A 16,186-nucleotide genomic window follows, 5' to 3' on the forward strand; every position below is an offset into this window, starting at 1 on the left:
CTCGGACATGCTCAGGCATGTTCCCTTCCCCTCTTCTCGCACAGCCTGGCCTTCAAACAAAGGCTTGTAACCTTACCCAATAGTAGTCCTGCTTTGCCCACACCCTGCTCTCCCACAACCAATCAAGCTCCTTCACTCCCTATAAAACCCCATGTCTGAGAGGAGTCCGTGCGACTTCTCCGACCCCTCCTGTCGGACCGCAGAACCTCACCCAGGAGCCTGAATAAACCCTTCGCATTGGATCTTCTTGTGCTGGCCTGTTTCTTCATTTTAAACTCGGCAAGAACAAACCTTACAAATGATGCCGAAACCCGGGAGGAGTTGTAAGACCCCTCCTGGGGGAAACTGACTCCTCCACACAAAGCTGGACCAGGGAGCTGCCGTTTCACCACAAGGTAAGACTTCTGTCGCCCACCACCCCACAGTCAGGGAGTCCCTGTCGGAAACTGCTGCAGCATCAGGGATTCCTGCTGGGAGTCTGGGACTCCGGCCATGGGTCCAGGACTCCTGCTTTGGACCTGAGTGTAAGAGGAGACGTGCCTACACTCTTGTTCTCTCCCCATGAGGGGTTTTTAGGGTCAGGAATTTGAGGGAGACATCCCCCACTTTCCTGAACCCTCACCAGTGACTGAGGTGTGGGTACTCAGAAGCCCCGTTCAAGCAGCCCTGCCTGACGACAGAGCCAACCCCCCCGGCTTATACCAAAATCTTTGTTTTGAACTAGCCCATTGGCATAAAAGGCTCCCGTTAAGTAAGAAACTGTATTTTTGGTTTCTTTCTTTTTCTGTTTCTTTTTTTCTCTCTCTCTCAAAATGGCGGCTGTACCTCACCCTTAAGATGGCAGCCACTTCCCGCTCCTAACTATCTCTCTCTCCCTCTCTTTAGTTTCTCTTCCTAATTCCGATGCGAGTGAGTGAATTTATGTGTAGTCCCACGGCCTAACAGCTATGGGGCTTGTGTGGGCCTCAACCCATGGTTCCACAGGGACGTCATAAGGCCTAACGGTGATTCACCTCTGAACCGAAAATTTCTGAGGTGACCAGGTCCGGGGGTTATATGGGTACACCTTAGCCAAGACGCCCCTGAAACATCCCTTTGGGGACGTGGCCGGAAAGGTATCAGACTGGTCTCCCATCTGCGGGGCACCCACCCTTTGTCTGTCACTCTTACATGTGGTACTGTCTGTCTTTATTGTAGCCTCTAATTTTCCAAGTGGCAGACAGTCCTAGCCCTGTCTCTTTGTTTTCCTCCTTATTATAATCATTGTAGCCTATAGGTTTTCTCAGCCACCCCCTCCGGGAAAGGAACTCTTCTGCCTGTGTTGGGTGTGATATCTGTTCCTATCCCTTCCTCGCTTCCGACTGCCCCCACAAAAGCCAACTAGGGAGAACCAGAAGTCCTGCTTAGACCCTAAGTCGCCATTAGGATGCCTAGTCCAAAACCTACCCAAACTAGTTCTTTCCATAAAAAAGAAAAAGCTGCTCTTCCTTTCCACCGTAGCCTGGCCACAGTATCCTCTAGACAACCAGTCCAAGTGGCCTCCGGAGGGCACATTCAACTTTAATGTCCTGACAGACTTAGATACTACTTTTGCAAAAAGAACTGTAAATGGTCAGAAATCCCTTACGTGCAAGCTTTCTGGTATCTTCGTTCCTGCCCCACCCTCTGTTCCTCTTGCACCACCGCCCAGGTGCTCCCAGCCAAAGAAACCTCCTCTTCACCCTTAGCCCCTCCACCCTCCTCCTCTTCCTTTCCTGACCCCCGACGCACCTAAGGAACTCTCCTTTCTGCTGGCCCGACCCAATAATCCTTTGCCCTATGACAGACCTCAACCCTCTTTAGCTCCTCCACCTCCTAATCCCAACCTGGCCTCTCCTGTTAGTGCTCACCACCCGCTCGCACTGTGCTCCTAACAACAAAACCTTCCTCCTTTGCCCCCTCCGTGAGATGGCTGGAGCAGAAGGCATTGTCTGAGTGCACGTTCCCTTCTCCCTCTCCAATCTATCAGACGCGTATGTAATCCTATCCTCCACCCTCACCCCAGACAAGCGGGACCGGGTCTTTACAGCAGCCTGAGCTCTTGTAGCAGCCCTGAGGCCGGCAGCCCACTGAACATCCGGTGGGGGAGGTCCATCGAAACCCTTCCAAAAGGCTCCAAGGGCCCGGCCCAGGCCCTGTTTTAGAGGTCAAGAGGGACATTGGGCCTGGCAGTGCCCCTGTCCTCGTCCACCTCCCAGACCCTGCCCAAACTGCAAACAGACTGGACACTGGAAGGTTGATTGCCTGTCCCGGACCACAGGCCCACTCCCCACACCTCTATGTGAGGAGCAGGCTGGTCCACAGGAAGCAATCCCTTCACTTGAATTTCTCGGCCTTCTGGATGACTGATGCAGCCCAGACTTGAGGACCCCCATCACCCTCACTGAGCCCAGGGTAAAGCTGCAGGTAGCAGGTAAGTCCATTTCCTTTTTAGTGAATATGGGAGCTAACTATTCCTTCCTACTCAGGGCCTAGCATACCTTCCCAGGTCTCAGTCCTTCTTTACCATTCCTCTACACTCTGAGTCTTACTTTCTCTTTGAAAATTCTTCAGTCAGCCTTCATCCCACTTCTCTACTTAACTCGGCTACTTTGTTTCCTCTTCCATCCCATTCCCCCTCCGCAGCCCATTCCTATCCTGAACTAATAGATACATTTGTTACACATCAGGAAGGCCTGTCTAACCTTCCTCTCTCTAGCCCAGACCTTGCCTTTTTGTAAATGGGAGTTCAATAGTGACAGCTAAGGGGCGACGAAAAGCGGCCTATGCAGTAGTCACAGATTCAGCCACCCTCGAGGCACGTCGCCTCCCCAATGGACCTACAGAATAAGGCCACCTTAACTAACCAACTCAGGCCCTCGAGATGAAGGTGACTGTTAATAATGGTGGTGGTAATGAAAGTAGTAATGATGATGAAGGTAATGATGAAGGTGATGGTAGTATGTTGTAGGTGATGATGGAGGCGATGGTAAGGATGGTAAAAGTGGTGGTCATAAGGAAGGTTATGGTAATGGTGATGATGGTAATAGTAGTGATGGTAAAGGTGATGATGCTGAAGGTGGTAATAATAAAGGTTGTAGTAATGACAGTGGTGATGATAAGGGTGATAATGAAGGTGCAACAACCCCCAACCTTTCTCTTGGCTAACGCTAGTCAAAGCCATGAACTTCACTAATTGCTTTTATGTGCCTCCCTTAACAAACCCCCCTTAGCTGCGGTTCCCGTCCGGACCGGGTTCAACCTGTCATGATCATCTACGGGACCTGACACCACTGTAACGGGGATCCTGCTGTTCAAGGCACACTCCCAAGGTCTCTTTCTCTGCTACGGAACAACCAACAGCTCCAGCTGCAACACAGCTGCAAAAGTAAGATCCACCCTTTATGTGCCTCCAAGCCAATACTTTTGGTGTAATGGGACCCTAACCAAAGTTATAAATGCCTCCCTTGCCTCCCCTTGTGTACCTGTTACTCTAGTCCCACAGTTGAAGGTATATGGGCAAGCCAAGTTCCTATCCCTCCTTACGCCTACCCCTGTTTGCCACAACAAACGAGCTGTCTTCCTCCCAGTAGTAGTTGGCCTCTCTTTAGCATTATCTTTAGTAGCCGCTGGAATAGGAAGTGGAGCGATGGGCTACAGTGTCACGTCAGCCTCCCAACTGGAAGACAAGCTCCATGTGACCATTGAAGCATCAGCTGGCTCTCTGGCCTCCCTCCAGTGACGAATCACGTCACTAGCCCAGGTAACTCTCCAAAACCGACGGGCCCTTGAACTATTAACGGCGGAAAAAGGAGGTACCTGTATGTTTCTCCAGTAAGAGTGCTGCTACTACATCCATGAATCAGGCCTAGTAGAGGAGAACATCAACACTCTCCACCACCTCCAAGAAGACCTCCGAAAAAAGCAAAATACAGGAGTTTTGTCCCTAAACTGGTGGCATCCCATGCTTGCCTGGCTAACCCCTATCATCACTCCTATCATTGTTTGCTATTACTAATGGCCCCTTTTCTTCTCAGGTCCCTACAAGCTCATATGTGAGAAATTGGACGAGTGGCTGTCAACCAAATGCTGCTTCATCCCTTCATCCAATTCTCAGTCGAGGCACCAGCCAACTGACCTGTCCCCCTTACTCCGCCCCTATTCAGCAGGAAGTAGTCAGAAAGAGTGGCGCCCTCTATCTATCATCAAAAGGTCAGAATGTAAGGCCAGTTGCCTCGTCGAGAGCTCGGATGCACACCCCCCCCGCACCCCACTTTTCTTTTTTCCGAAAGCTCGGACATGCTCGAGCAAGCTCGGACATGCTCAGGCATGTTCCCTTCTCCCCTTCTCGCACAGCCTGGCCTTCAAACAAAGGCTTGTAACCTTACCCAATACTAGTCCTGCTTTGCCCACACCCTGCTCTCCTACAACCAATCGAGCTCCTTCACTCCCTATAAAACCCCATGTGTGAGAGGAGTCCGTGTGACTTCTCCAACCCCTCCTGTCAGACCACAGAACCTCACCTGGGAGCCTGAATAAACCCTTTGCATTGGATCTTCTTGTGCTGGCCTCAGTTTCTTCATTTTAAACTTTGCGAGAACAAACCTTATAGAGAGAATGAATACAAGCTGTAAGATACTCTTCAGGATATTATCCAGGAAAACCTCCCCAACCTATCAAGGCAGGCCAATATTCAAGTCCAGGAAATACAGAGAACACCACAAAGATATTTCTCAAGAAGAGCAACCCCAAGGCACATAATCGTCAGATTCACCAGGGTTGAAATGAAGGTAAAAATGCTAAGGGCAGCCAGAGAGAAAGGTTGGGTTACCCATAAAGGAAAGCCCATCAGACTCGCAGCAGATCTCTCAGCAGAAACCCTACAAGCCAGAAGAGAGTGGGGGCCAATATTCAACATCCTTAAAGAAAAGAACTTTCGGCCGGGCGCGGTGGCTCAAGCCTGTAATCCCAGCACTTTGGGAGGCCGAGGCGGGTGGATCACGAGGTCAAGAGATCGAGACCATCCTGGTCAACATGGTGAAACCCCGTCTCTACTAATACAAAAAATTAGCTGGGCACGGTGGCGCGTGCCTGTAATCCCAGCTACTCAGGAGGCTGAGGCAGGAGAATTGCCTGAATCCAGGAGGCGGAGATTGCGGTGAGCCGAGATCGCGCCATTGCGCTCCAGCCTGGGAAACAAGAGCGAAACTCCGTCTCAAAAAAAAAAAAAAAGAAAAGAACTTTCAACATAGAATTTCATATCCAGCCAAACTAAGCTTCATAAGTGAAGGAAAAATAAAATCCTTTATGAACAAGCAAGTACTCAGAGATTTCATCACCACCAGGCCTGCTTTACAAGAGCTCCTGAAAGAAGCACTAAACACAGAAAGGAACAACCAGTACCAGCCACTCCAGAAACGTACCAAATGGTAAAGAGCATCGACACAGTGAAGAAACTACATCAACTAATGGGCAAAACAGCCAGCTAGCATCAAAACGGCAGGATCAAATTCACACATAGCAATATTAATCCTAAATGTAAATGGGCTAAATGCCCCAATCAAAAGACACAGGCTGGTAAATTGGATAAAAAGTCAAAACCCATCAGTGCGCCGTGTCCAGGAAACCCATCTCACATGCAAGGATATACCTAGGCTCAAAATAAAGGGATGGAGGAAGATTTACCAAGCAAAAAGAAGCAGGAGTTGCAATCCTAGTCTCTGATAAAATAGACTTTAAACCAACAAAGATCAAAAGAGACAAAGAAGGACATTACATAATGGTAAAAGGATCAATGCAACAGGAAGATCTAATGATCCTAAATGTATATGCACCAAGATACATAAAACAAGTTCTTAAGGACTTATAAAGAGACTTAGACTCCCATACAATAACAGTGGGAGTCTTTAACTCCACTGTCAATATTAGACAGATAAATGAGACAGAAAATTAACAAGGCTATCCAGGACTTGAACTCAGACCTGGACCAAGCAAACCTAATAGACATTTACAGAACTCTCCCCGACCAAATCCACAGAATATACATTCTTCTCAGCACCAAATCATACCTACTCTAAAATTGACCACATAATTGGAAGTAAATCACTCCTCAGCAAATGCAAAAGAACGGAAATCATAACAAACAATCTCTTAGACAACAGTGCAATCAAGTTAGAACTCAGAATTCAGAAACTAACTCAGAACTGCACAGCTTCATGGAAACTAAACAACTGGCTCCTGAATGTTGACTGGATAAACAAAGAATGAAATGAAGGCAGAAATAAAGATGTTCTTTGAAACCAGCAAGAAAGAAGACACAACATACCAGAATCTCTGGGACATATTTAAAGCAGTGTCTAGAGGAAAATATATAGCAATAAATGCCCACATGAGAAGCAAGGAGAGATCTAAAATCGACACCCTATTGTCAAAATTGAAAGAGCTAGAGGAGCAAGATCAAAAAAACTCAAAACCTAGCAGAAGACAAGAAATAACTAAGATCAGAGCAGAACTGAAGGAGATAGAAACACAAAAAACCCTTGAAAAAAATCAGTAAATCTAGGAGCTAGTTTTTTGAAAAGATCAACAAAATAGACCACTAGCCAGATTAATAAAAAAAAGAGAAGAATCAAATAGATGCAATAAAAAATGATAAAAGGGATATCACCACAGATTCCACAGAAATACATACCACCATCAGAGATTATTACAGACAACTCTATGCACATAAACCAGTCAACCTGGAAGAAATTGATAAATTCCTGGGCACTTGCATCCTCCCAAGTCTAAACTAGGAAGAAGTCAAAACCCTGAACAGACTAATAACAAGGGCTGAAGTTGAGGCAGCAATTAAGAGCCTACTTACCAAAAAAAGCCCAGGTCCAGATAGGTTCACAGCCGAATTCTACCAGACATACAAAGAGGAGCTGGTACTACTCCTTCTGAAACTATTCCAAACAATCCAAAAAGAGTGAATCCTTCCCAAATCATTTTATGAGACCAACATCATCCTGATACCAAAACCCAGCAGAGTCTCAACAAGAAAAGAAAACTTCAGGCCAATATCCATGATAAACATAGATGCAAAAATCTTCAATAAAATACTAGCAAATTGATTGCAACAGCACATCAAAAAGCTTATCCATCATGATCAAGTAGGCTTCATCCTGGGGACGTAAGGCTGGTTCAACATATGCAAGCCTATAAATGTAATTCACCACATAAACAGAACCAAAGACAAAAACCACATATTATCTCAATAGATGCAGAGAAGGCCTTCAACAAAATTCAACAGCCCTTTATGCTAAAAACTCTGAATAAACTAGGTATTGATGGAATGTATCTCAGAATAATAAAAGCTATTTATGACAAATCCACAGCCAATATCATACTGAATGGGCAAACACTGGAAGCATTCCCTTTGAAATCTGGCACAAGACAAGCATGCCCTCTCTCACCACTCCTATTCAATATAGTATTGGAAATTCGAGCCAGAGCAATCAGGCAAGAAAAAGAAATAAAGGGTATTCAATTAGGAAAAGAGGAAGTCAAATTGTCTCTATTTGCAGATGACATGATTGTATATTTAGAAGACCCCTTCATCTCAGCCCAAAATCTCCTGAACTGGATAAGCAACTTCAGCAAAGTCTCAGGATAAAAAATCAATGTGCAAAAATCACAAGCATTCCTATACACCAATAACAGACTTGAAGAGAGCGAAATCAAGAACAAAGTGCCATTAACAATTGCAACAAAGAGAATAAAATACCTAGGAATACAACTAACAAAGAATGTAAAGGACCTCTTCAAGGAGAACTACAAACCACTGCTCAAAGAAATAAGAGAGGACACAAACAGATGGAGAAACATTCCATGTCATGGTTAGGAAGAATCAATATCATGAAAATGGCCATACTGCCCAAAGTAATTTATAGATTCTATGCTATCCCATCAAGCTACCAATGACCTTCTTCACAGATCTGGAAAAAACCACCTTAAACTTCATATGGAACCAAAAGATAGCCCACATAGCCAAGTCAATTCTAAGCAAAAAGAACAAAGCTGGAGGTGTCACGCTGCCTGACTTCAAACTATGCTACAAGGCTACAGTAATCAAAACAGCATGGTACTGGTACCAAAACAGTAATATAGACGAATGGAACAGAACAGAGGCCCCAGAGGCAACGCCACACATCTACAACCATCATCTGATCTTTGACAAACCTGACACAAGCAAGCAATGGGGAAAGGATTCTCTGTCTAGTAAATGGTGTTGGGAAAACTGGCTAGCCATGTGCAGAAAGCAGAAACTGGACCCCTTCCAGACACCTTACACTAAAATTAACTCCAGATGGATTAAAGACTTAAACAAACATAAGACCTAACACCATAAAACCCCTAGAAGAAAATCTAGGCAAAACCATTCAGGACATAGGTATAGGCAAGGACTTATGAGTAAAACACCAAAAGCATTGGCAACAAAAGCCAAAATAAATAAATGGGACCTAATTAAACTCCAGAGCTTCTGCACAGCAAAAGAAATAATCATTACAGTGAATCGGCAACCAAAAGAATGGGAGAAAATTTTTGCAATCTACCCATCTGACAAAGGGCTAACATCCAGAATCTACAAAGAACTAAAACAGATTTACAAGAAGAAAACAAGCCCATTCAAAAGTGGGCAAAGGATATGAACAGACACTTTACAAAAGAAGACATATGAAAAAATGCTCAACATCGCTGGTCGTTAGAGAAATGCAAATCAAAACGACATTGAGATACCATCTCATGCCAGTTAGAATGGCGATCATTAAAAAATCTGGAGACAACAGATGGTGGAGAGGATGTGGAGAAATAGGAACACTTTTATACTGTTGGTGGGAGTGTAAATTAGTTCAACCATTGTGGAAGACAGTGTGGCGATTCCTCAAGGACCTAGAACTAGAAATTCCATTTGACCCAGCAATCCCATTACTGGGTATATATCCATAGGATTATAAATCCTTCTGTTATAAGGACACATGCACACAAATGTTCACTGCAGCACTGTTTACAATAGCAAAGACTTGGAACCAACCCAAATGCCCATCGATGACAGACTGGACAGAGAAAATGTGGCACATATACACCATGGAATACTATGCAGCTATAAAAAATAAGTTTGTGTCCTTTGTAGGGACATGGATGAATCTGGAAACCATCATTCTCAGCAAGCTGAAACAAGAACAGAAAATCAAACACTGCATGTTCTCACTCAAAGGTGGGTGTTGAACAATGAGAACACATGGACACAGGGAAGGGGGGATAACATGGGGAGAAATGCCAGATATAGGTGATGGGGAGGAAGGCAGCAAACCACATTGCCATGTATGTACCTATGCAGCAATCTTGCATGTTCTTCACAAGTACCCTAAAACAAACACAATAAAATATATATTTAAAAAATAAGAAAAGAAAAACAAGACTTTCAAACACTATTCTGGAAGTTTGTGCCATCTTTAAATATTTTTCCTTTATTATATCTAGTTCTTGATTTGCTTGTTCTACAAAAATGTGTGCTATTATTTTTTTTTCCTTTTTTTTTTTGAGATGAAGTCTCACACTGCTGCCCAGGCTGGAGTGCAGTGGCGTGATCTCGGCTCACTATAACCTCCACCTCCTGGGTTCAAGTGATTCTCCTGCCTCAGCCTCCCAAGAAGCTGAGACTACAGGCACATACCACCACACCAAGCTAATTTTTGTACTGTTAATAGAGACAAGGTTTCACCATGTTGGCCAGGATAGTCTCCATGTCTTTACCTCATGATCTGTCCACCACGGACCCCCAAAGTGCTGGGATCACAGGTGTGAGCCACTGTGCCCAGCTGTACTTTTCTTTTTTCTTTTTTTAAATTCATGAGGAATGTTATCCAATTTGCACTTGTTCTTTGAGAGATTATTTAAAATAATAGCAACAACAACAGAAGCAAGAAAGAACAGGGGATTGTATTTCATTCATTAATTATTTGTTCATACAAGTTGATCATTTAGTGGATGTCCTTTTAGAATAAATAATCATTTTGCAGACCTGGTTAATACTTACATAATGTCACACAGGTGACTCCTGCTCACCTTGTCTGGATTATGATTACTAGTAAAGAGCTCAAATTAGCAGAGTGAGCAGCAATTCAAGAAATTTACCTTTGTTTTCCTGTATTTGGAAGCAAAAACTCCACATGTTGCTACAACATAAAGGATATTCGTTCTATTACCTTTATAGTCATATCCAATAACAAGTAAAAGTTGTTTGGGAGCACAAACCAGTGATCAAGAAGTAGAGAAGTAGAAACTGAACCTGTAATACGTTCAAGACAGTTTCTAGCCCTGTGGGAAATTCATAGATATATAACTTCCAGTGAGTTAATGACACCAGAAACTAATGATAAGCCATCCAACATCTTTGTTCCATGTAACCTCAGACTAAATCTAGTTGCTTTTTAAAATGCATCTGTCAGAGTAATTTAACATGTGATTGGTAAACAGAGAGGGGCCTATTCTAGATTCAGAATAAATTATAACAATATTGAACAATAGTCCTCACTATGTTTCAAAAGAACATCAGTAGTTTGCATTTAACAAACTACTGATTTTGGACAACAGCACCTACTCTCTGCTATCTGCAATCACAGAAGTCAATAGAGAAAATGGCACAGGGTATGAAAAGACTAGTTATAATAGGAGGCCCACTGCTATGCTGGGGCACAGCCACAAAACAACTGATTGCATAAGATCATCTATTCAGCCTTTAATGAGCTGTTGTTAGTGCTTCGTTCAACCTTCCACTAGTCACCAATTATGTTTACAGTTAGCAGTTTGAGTACATATTTACTTCTCTAGAGAGTGGGTTCATGTGCAGAATTGTGGTGAACAGATCACAGTATGTCCCTGATGCCCTCAATGTACAGACTCCAGGAGACGGCAGTATAGATTTTCACTAGAAAAAAGGGAAAAAGAAAAAAAGAAGGAAAAACAATACAAGAAAGAGGGCTGGAAAGCAGGGCAGAGTAGGAGTGGAGGGTGTGCACTGCCTTTGCTGTCCGTAACAGGAAATTACAAATACAAAAGGCTTGCCCTGTGACTAAAGAAGCATTTGTTCCCGACCATTAAACCTGGCTTGCTCACCAGAAGGATTTAACAGTCCCTTTGACCATGTTGAAAATTCGAGGATGGAGATAATCCCTATCACTCCTGTTTTTGTTGGTTTGCAAAACCATTTGAGAGATTGAACCTAGGGCATTTGTCAGCGAGGTCTAACGCACATTTTGCTCTCTTTCAATGGGTATTCAGCAGATTTCAGATCTATAAAAATTCTACTTAGTTTTTTGCCTATTTTCTGATCTATGGGGGCTGGGCAGCTCAGCATTATCTGCAAGGTGTCAGCTATTGCTATTACAGACAACATTCAATGGTTCATTTATCTGAATATGTACTGTTAATCGGCAAGATCTCAAGGAAGGAGAATTTGTTGTAATGGTGATGTAGTTCTTTTTTGATGAGCTCTTGAATAAATATCTTTCATAAAATGCTCTATGAGTGACTGGAAGCATTTCTTATACTGACTTCAGCAGCTGAGAGATATATGAACACCCCTCGTATATCCTTACCCCTACCAAAAAATACATGTTGTTGAAACAGCAAATATCTAACTATAACTACAGCATTGAATATTACTCAGGGTATGTAAGTAAAAGCAATCACTATATTTATTAATCTGATTGCAAATAACATGTTCAGTTATTAGATGACTTACAGAATGTGGGACAGAATGTACAAAGCTGATTCAAAAGTATGCGGACTTCATGAAAGCTATTTAGTGTGTTTTAATTAGTAAATTACACTCTTCTGACCTCATGAATATTAGAATTTAGTACACTTGCTTTTCACAGCAGAGGCCTGAGTTTAATCATCACTTTCATTTAAGCCAACACAAGAAATCAAGGCCTAGGGTTTTTTGCTTGAATTCCTAAAGTAGAAATAGATCTTTATTCATAAAATAGCTATTCTCCCCTCTCATGGATCTTAGCTAGTGTAAAATAATTGTCTCTAACACCTGTGCCTATTGATTTAAACATCATTAGACATTTGGTTTAAAGAAAAAAGTTTCAGAATAGGGAGTTACTATTGTGGCATTTTTACAATAAATATGTGCTTTAGGTAAAATCATTCAAATATCAACTGCACAGCAGCAGAAAGAAAAGTGAAAATAACGTTTCTATTTTCAATAATAAAAGGCTGGCCAGAGAAAAGCTAGAGTGGGGAAAAAGAGTCGAAGTCTGAATGGGGCTGAGGGCCAAGGAAGAGTTTGGTAAGTGATGTGCAGTGACAGGAGTCAGGGTTACTAAGATGCAGTGAAACAAGAAACACAGCTGTTTACCTGAAGGGCTGGAAAATGCTCTATGAGAGGACAAGCAATTTTAACTTGACCCTAAAATGTTACAAGCAAGTTTTAAAATAGTAAATATAAAATTAAGAGGATGTAATGGTATAATAAAAACTACTAATTTAGAAAGAAGAGAAACCTGCTGACTAGGCAAAAATATAAATAGCCAAATATATTATAGAAATGTAATTTCACTACTTTAGCATATGCAAAGCAAAGTGCCTTTGGCTAATAATAGTGTTCTCAGGTAGTGCCTGACTGGATCTGTTTTAAGAATTGGATGGGACATTTCACAGAATCTCAGATGAGGGAGGGAACATAGCCAATCCCTGTTTTCCATTCTGAACTTGTGCTGGTAGAACTGTTTGCCACAGCCCATTTTAAACCCTATATTTCAATAATCCATTCTTATATTAAGCAAAGGTAGACCCTTATGATAAACAGTAGAAATCCAAAGTCATTGGCATGAAGAATCTTACATTTCAATGAGGAAAACAGAAAAGTGATAGTAGAATTTATGATCATGAGAGAAATATGCACAGAGTACCCCGAGTTACAAAAAAGGAGCATATATTTATCTCAATCTGAGTAGATGTGGAAAGGACAGAATAAGAAGGGGTTTTCTGGGAATGACGACGTGTGAGCCGAGCTTTTTAAGAATGTGGAGAGGTTAACCCAGTACAAGAAGCAAGAATGAATGAGTGTCCCAAGCAAGGGATAAATAATATATTCAGAGGCCTAGAGATTGGAGGGAGATTGTTGTGGTGAGTGAACATATAATGTACTATAACTCTAAATAGGGAGGCCAGATACCCTTTTCTTCTGTAAATGCTTCTGCTGTTTAAGTACAAAAATATCTATTATGCCTCTTCCACGCATTAGTTCCTTCGCTTTCCTCATGTTGCTAAGAACTGGAGGTAGGAGTGGGGTGGGGGAGAAGCAGGGAAATCTGACATTGCTATTGAAACCTGAGAGAACACGGTATTTGCATGTCACTGGACTTGCCTGTAAAGACCAAACTCCAGAAACGTGACCAACTTTCCTCAAAGGAGCAGGTCCTCAAGCCTCTGTCACTTCTTCATTATGAAGCAGTCCAGAGAACCCCCTGTGCACCCCACTCCACAAACTCTGGTAGCCACTTGCTTCTCAATACATGAAGAGGATTGGCTAGGCACATGTTTCTTTTTAAATGAGGCACCCAAAAGTAACACAAGACTCTAGCCACAATGAGACCAGCAATTAGTTGGAGAACAAAACAATAAGAATGTACTTATATTTGTCTCCAATGTTTATTTTTTACGTTTTAAATTTATCTGATCTATCTGGTCTTGACCTCAGGCCTACCTAACTTATTCCTTACCTCCAATATAAGCAAATTCTTCCATACCAAGATTGTTTTATTCCTGCTTCCGATCAGGTCTGACATAAATGTTTGAGGCATATGTTATTATTTTCGTTTTATGTTTTGAAAGTTGTAAATTCCAAGATATGTTGGGGCTTTTTCTCATTCATAGTCTTGCAATACCCTATATTATTAATAGACAGAAGACACACTGAGGGCATACCATGTGCCAGGCACCCTTCTAGGTGCTTTCCATGTACAAACGCATTCATTCCTGAAAGTCACCTAAAATGTATCTGCAATTGGTACCCACATTTTAATATCTAAAAAATAGTTTTAAAGCTTAGGAATGTGCAGAAAGTCACACAGCTAGTCAGTAGTGGAACATCCAAGCAATCTGGTTTCACAGCCTGCCCTGCTAACCATGACACTGCACTGCCTCGGCCATTTGCTATACTGCACTTAAGTGTACTAAATGGAGTTTGTATAATTTAGAAAGTCTATTCATTTGTTCTCACCACCTAGGACATTTACTGTAACTGTTAATTAAATATTTAATGAGCAACATCTATGTGCTAGGCTCATAGATACATAGGGAGAGAAATCACATGGCTGATGTTTTCATGCAGATTAAATTCTAATGGCAGTAAGTGAAATGAAGGAAGATCACTTGACTTGGGATCTATAGGAGATCCAAAGCTCATCAGAGCCATTGTATACAAATAGGAATTGTCATAAATATGTACACACACAGCTTATCTAAAGTTATAAACAGATCAGTAGACAAGTGAGAACTAAAATCGGGTCTCTATTTCACTACATTATTACTTATGCACTATGAAGAACATAAACAATGTCTTGGTTAAAGAAGAGCTTCTGTGTATGGTCTCAGCTATACAAATATATAAATAAATACTCAAAAGAAGATTAGAAGTGTCAAAAAGTAAGCTTAGATGTTTACTTTGCTATGATATTTAAATAATTGTTAAAAACTATCTCTTATCCTCTCAAAAATATCTATATTAAGAATATACTAATAGAATCAAAGTATAAACTGAAAAAATATTTGCCTCAAAAAAGAAAAACAACTGAATGTTTACAAACACTATATGTGCCATTACAAAATTAGTTCAAGTTTGATTTCATGCCCTACTCAAGTTCCTCTAAAGTTGAAGCCCTTCTATTACCTTTTGGCTCACTCCAGACCCTCTGAGAAATGCAAAGGGATTTTTCAAACTACACCTACGTGACATTCATGATTCAAGCTGACTGCAGGAAAATGAGAGTGATTCCATATTTAGGAGCTCAGCTTTGCAGGGTTTCTCCTGAATAATGGTTTCAAATTATGCCACATGCTATGAAGAGCTTGCTTTTTCTTAAGAAAAGATGACTTATCAAACTGTGCTATCTCTTTAGTGAATTGACTAGGCGAAAGAACTCCACAAGGATGAAAATAGCTTTGGGGCTGAGAAGGCCACACATATCTCCTAATAATGATTCTAGTGTTTAAGGACGAAGAAGATCAACCTAATGATTCTAGTGTTTAAGGACGAAGAAGAAGATCAACTGGGAACCCTCATTCTCCCATTTTACTAAACACTACAGTCTATTTTTGCAACTTCAATGTAGCAGTGTATATAATTATTGTTTTTGTATAGAATGATTGTATATAAAACTTACAGTGAATTTAATTGAGAACAACAAGGACTTTTATGGGATGGTAACCACTATGTGTTCACAAATTCATAGAAAACTATAGGTGTTCTCTTATTTAAAGAAGAATTGGCTTTGGAACAATTAGTTTGTCTCTCACTTTTTGTTTAGGGTTCAGAAATTGTTCCTGGGGGAAGGGGCAGTCTACTTCATAACCTTTTAATTCAATCTTGTGAAAAAAAAATTTAAATATAGTCTTAACTCTTTGGCTTTCACTTAAGCTTTGTTTAAATTATAAAATCTACAGTACTTAGCAGCTACTCATTTGTTGCCTTAGATAATGAGATGTAATAGATTTCCTAGGTAAGAGAAAGTAGAAAAAGGTAAATTTATGTAAAAATCACTTTATATACAATTATTATAAAAATCTTTGGTTTTAGGGCATCAAAACCAAGCAATTCTAGCTCTAGTGAACTAAGCTTTCTAAATCTGTATTTATTTATTCAAAAAAATTGACAGTCTCCCAAAATAGTTTATATGGAATATTTTGTAACAATAGCCTACGTTGCATAAGCAACATGAAAGTTAACCTGAGCCTATGTACCTCATGGAGTGGTTGTGAGGATTAACAGAGTTGCTGCAAGTAAAGCACTTTCTTGCTGTTTTGTGACATATTTTTAGAAAATAAAGCAATATGCTAAGAGAAATGTGATTCAGAATGATGATGATGGATATTGTCAGGATAATTATCAATC

General features: G+C 41.4%; 1 protein-coding gene and 1 long non-coding RNA gene across 3 annotated transcripts in view; one reads left to right on the plus strand and one right to left on the minus strand.

Moving 5' to 3' along the window:
- LSAMP (limbic system associated membrane protein) overlaps positions 1 to 16,186 on the minus strand; it is a 639,680-nt gene that overhangs the window by 348,974 nt on the left and 274,520 nt on the right. The gene's annotated exons all lie outside the window — the stretch shown is intronic.
- Positions 4 to 4,572, plus strand: LOC135274219 (uncharacterized). The gene is made up of 2 exons (XR_010342001.1): positions 4 to 2,452; positions 3,252 to 4,572. It is a non-coding gene; the product is annotated as an uncharacterized LOC135274219 (long non-coding RNA).

This window comes from Aotus nancymaae, unplaced genomic scaffold, assembly GCF_030222135.1.
Source record: "Aotus nancymaae isolate 86718 unplaced genomic scaffold, 86718_ANA_hifiasm-v0.15.2.pri h1tg000011l, whole genome shotgun sequence".
In the NCBI taxonomy this organism is placed as follows: domain Eukaryota; kingdom Metazoa; phylum Chordata; class Mammalia; order Primates; family Aotidae; genus Aotus; species Aotus nancymaae.